General features: G+C 46.8%; 1 pseudogene across 1 annotated transcript; it reads left to right on the top strand.

Moving 5' to 3' along the window:
- The first annotated feature begins 2,329 nt into the window (after positions 1-2,329).
- On the top strand, positions 2,330-3,683 carry LOC116528887 (annotated as a pseudogene). Its single transcript, XR_004259259.1, has 2 exons — positions 2,330-2,381; positions 2,819-3,683. The product of XR_004259259.1 is annotated as an uncharacterized LOC116528887 (transcript).
- Positions 3,684-4,746: the final 1,063 nt, after the last annotated feature.

Genomic DNA, 4,746 nt, shown 5'->3' on the forward strand with positions numbered 1-4,746 from the left:
CATCACAATAACACAAATTCTAAAACTACACTGTTTACAACTGAACCACACCCTAAATAATTAAAAAATGGTCCCTCTCTAAACTCTCTCCCCAGCAAGAGAAGGACATTGGCCGACCCAACCTGAACAGGAAAGCAGGTGAAGAGTGGGAGCCCAGCAGCAGCAGCAAGTTTCCTATTATTTGACCAAATAATAGGGAATTGGGTTGAGTTGTTTGAATCTTTTTCCAGTTACTGATTTATAAAATAGATCAGACTAATTGAAGGAGCTGGGGAATTAGAGCCCACCCCTCAGTCTCCAGCCTCCCCAAACTATGGCTTTCTCCAGAGTAACCTTGAGCTTCTCCCTGCATGGATTAAAACCCATGGCTCTTCCAGAGCTAAAATCTGAGGCTCTACAATTTAAGTCATAGTTAGACACTTCCATACCTGTGATGGTAACATGCTCACATCCTCAGTCTATCATTGTTTACTATTTAATGAAAGACACACACTTTGGTTACTTATTATGCAGCATCTTGCCTGTATTCACCTGTGTTGTCTCAGGGTCAGCTATTTATTTCCCAGAATACTATCCCATTTCCTGAAGCCTATTGTCTGGAAGAGAGATGTGTTCAAAAGTTAAAGGTATGTTGAGTGAAGCCTTAGAAACAACAGCTTTTCTGACAAAAAAAAAAAGCAATGGGGAAAAGACTCTCTATTCAATAAATGGTGCTGGGATAACTTGGTAGCCATGTGCTAAAGATTGAGGCTGGACCTCTTTCTTACACCATACACAAAAATCAACTCAGGATGGATTAAAGACTTAAGTATAAAACCCAAAAATATAAAAACTATGGAATACAACCTAGGCAATACCATCCTGGCTATGAACAGGCAAAGATTTCATGACAAAGACACCAAAAACAATCACAACAAAAGCAGAAATTGACAAGTGGTATCTAATTATACTAAAGAGCTTCTGTACAGCAAAAGAAACTGTCAACAAAATAAATAGGCAACTTACAGAATGGGAGAAAATATTTACAAACTATGCATCTGACAAATGTCTAATATCCAGCATCTATAAGGAACTTAAACAAGTTCCTTATTTACAAGAGAAAATCCCATTAAAAAATGGTCGAAGGACATGAGGAGACACTTCTCAAAAGAAGACAAATATACGGCAAACAAGCACATGTTGAAAAAGGTTCCTTATTTACAAGAGAAAAACAAGTTCCTTATTTACAAGAGAAAACAACACCATTAAAAAAGTGTTCCAAGGACATGAAGAGACACTTCTTAAAAGAAGACAAACGTGGCAAACAAGCATAGGAAAAAATCTCTATATCACTGATCACTAGAGAAATGCTAATCAAAACCACAAGAAGACACCATCTCACACCAATCAGAATGGCTATAATTAAAAAGTCAAAAAATAACAGATGCTGAAAAGCTTACAGAGAAAAGTGAGCACTTACATGCTGTTGGTGGACTGTAAGTTAGTTCAACTGTGGTGGAAAGCAGTATGGTGATTCCTCAAAGAGCTAAAAGCAGAACTACCATTTGACCTAGCAATCCCATTACTGGTATATACCCAGACGAATATAAATCATTCTACCATGAAGATACATACAGGCAAATGTTCATTGCATCAGTAATCACAATAGCAAAGACATAGAATCAACCCAAATTCCCATCAATCACATATTGGATAAAGAAAATGTGGTATATACATACCATGGAATACTATGTAGCCATAAAAAGAACGAGATTATGTCTTTTGCATTAATATGGATGAAGCTGAAGGGTATTATCCTTAGCAAACTAATGCTGTAACAGAAAACCAAATACCACACATTCTCATAAGTGGGAGCTAAATGATAAGAACTTGTGAACACAAAGAAGGAAACAACAGACACTGGGGTCTACTTGAGGCGGGAGGGTGGGAAGAGGGAGAGAAGCAGAAAAGATGACTATTGGGTACTGGGCTTAATACCTGGATGATGAAATAATATGTACAGCAAACCCCTGTGACACGTGTTTACCTATATAACAAACCCTCCCATGTACCCTAAAACCTAAAATATAAGTTAAAAAAAACCCCACAGCTTTTAATTTTTTTCCCTTAAATATGATAAAGATCATGGACCATTTGCCACCTGAACAGTCAGTCAGTAACACATGAGTGGAAATAAACTGAACACCCAGGGACACCAGAGACCATTCACTCTAGAGGAAGGGGGCAGGCATACCGCGGAGGATTAACTTTATACAGTCCCAAAGTGGTTCCCCTCTCCTCTTAAATGCAGGTCACATGGAATTCAGACTAGGAAGTAAATCAACTGAGAATGGCCCACAGGGGAGCAGTTCAAATGTGCGGAAAAGGACAGAGCAGCCCCAGTGAGGAAGGAAGGCTGGACAAGAAATGGATTTGCAGGGGCGACAGTGCTCACCCATGGGAGCTCTGATTCCTTCAGTTTCACTGCCTTCCCCTGCCCGCTAACATCCAAAAAATATTGATGGCAAGTGTTGGGCCATAAGAAATTTCCTTGCTTTATAATCTGGATTTTGGGGGTTAAATTTCAGAGATAATGAAAACATTCCCCTTTAATAACTTTTAATTTCATAATTGTACTTTTTAAAACAGATTTGTGAACAGGTAAAACTAAGAAAACGGTATAGGAGTAATTTATAATCAACAAATATGTGTTCACTGAGTAAGTGACCTTTGGGCTCAGCTGTTCTTAGAGGGCGGGGGCTTGCAGGGGACTGGGGTGCAGGGAGTACCTGTGCCTTGTTGGGTGGGCATTTGGGACCTGAGTGACCCTGCGCCCCAGTGATTGAGCCGTTTACCAGAACGGGCGATGCCCACTGCCCCCTGGTTGCCCCTGCTCCTGCAGTGGCCTCAGGGACGGCTTCGGGGAAACCGACAAGAATCTGCGCAATTGCACTGCCCAGCCTGCCCAGCAGAAGAGCTCGCTGCACGCTAAGCGACGAATGCATTCCACTCACGTGGCTCTGCAACGGCCACCCAGACTGTTCGAACTCCAGTGACGAGCTCAGCTGTGGAACCAGGGAGCCTCTCCTGGAAGGGAATGCCACCACCTTGGGGCCCCCTGTGACCTTGGAGAGTGTTACCTCTCTCGGAAATGCAACGTCCTCCTCTGCAAGACCAAGTGCCTATGGGGTTATCGTAGTTGCTGCCGTGCTGAGTACAAGCCTGGTGGTCACCACCACCCTCCTTTTGTTCTGGCTCCGAGCCCAGGGGCGCCTCTACCCACTGGGGCGCCTCCGCCCACTGGGGCTACAGGTGAACGTGAAGGAGTCCCTGGTGCTGTCAGAACAGAAGACCTCTCTGATCTAAGGACAAGCACTGGCCACCACCATCACCCAGCCCTGGATGTAGCCGGGCAGGAGGAGAGCAGTGATGTGGCCAGGCGCCAGCCCTCCGAGACCGGGGCTCTTCTGGCCACTTGGAACCTCGAACTTCGAACCCGAGCTCCTGCAGAAGCGGCCCTGGAGATTCAGGGTCCCTCGACACTCCCTACGGAGACCCGGGGAGCTTGGATGGGGAACACCCCACAGCCAGAACCGAGGGGCAGGCCCCAGGCAGCTCCCATGGGGGTGGAACGACCCAGTGCTTAAGACACTCCTGCTGCCCCATCTGAGGGTGGAGAATAAAGCTGCTTCACATCTTCAAAAGAAAAAAAGCAGGACTATAATTACCAAAATTTGAGTGACAAAATTATGAATAATTTTTTTCTTTTATAACTCATTTTATATTTACCAAATAACCTCCGAAGATAATATACACTTTTATAATGAGAAAAGTTATTTGTCAAAGAGATCATAAATGACATAATACTTTACAGAAGTTAAAAGCTGAGATTGTGAGAATTTCCAGGGACTCCTGCCACCAGCCCACCTCACATCATCATTTACATAGAAATGTTGGGGCTGAGGTCGCCTGATGCCTCTCAATTCCCAGCTTTCTCTCTGGCTCTTAGCCAGCCTGTTAAACAGAAAATAATCAGTGAGACAATTAAAAAACGCCCGAGTGTTCTAACAAGTTACACGTAATTGCTTGCTTACCAAGTGTCTGCCTCAGAATTTTCTTTGCCTCATGGAGTGAATATAACCATCCATTTTAAATTCGGCTTTTGCCATTTCGCAGTCTGAGGTGCAGGACTCTGCACGGGGCCTTGGTGGATTTCCACTGTCAGCACGAGGATGGGGGCACAGGGCAGATCCCGCCGCGCTCAGAGAGGCTCCGGCTGCAGTTACCTGGCTGGACCTCACCCCGGAGAGCAGAGATCGTCCCCGGACCAGCGAGGAGACGCCCTGGCTGGACCTCACCCCGGAGAGCGGAGACCGTCCCCGGACCAGCGAGGAGACGCCCTGGCTGGACCTCACCCCGGAGAGCGGAGACCGTCCACGGACCAGCGACGAGACGCCCTGGCTGGACCTCACCCCGCAGAGCGGAGACCGTCCGCGGACCAGCGAGGAGACGCCCTGGCTGGAAAATGTTTTCTTCTGAGGTGAGACGCAGCCCCCGCTGGAGAGGAAAACGCCAGAGAGCGTAAAAAAGGAGAAGCCAAGGTGAGCTGAGGAGACTCCTGACGGGACGCGGCAGAGTCCACGCAGCCGGGGCGAGCCTCCGCAGCTCCCCACGGGACGCGGGTGGGAGCCCGAGTCCCCGGCCTCGGCCGCGTGGGCGCAGCGCGAGCGTCTGGGTCACGTCGTCCCCTCCGGCGGCCGCCCCACC

This window comes from Sapajus apella, unplaced genomic scaffold (genome assembly GCF_009761245.1).
Source record: "Sapajus apella isolate SASKATOON/1434 unplaced genomic scaffold, GSC_monkey_1.0 scaffold60, whole genome shotgun sequence".
In the NCBI taxonomy this organism is placed as follows: Eukaryota; Metazoa; Chordata; class Mammalia; order Primates; family Cebidae; genus Sapajus; species Sapajus apella.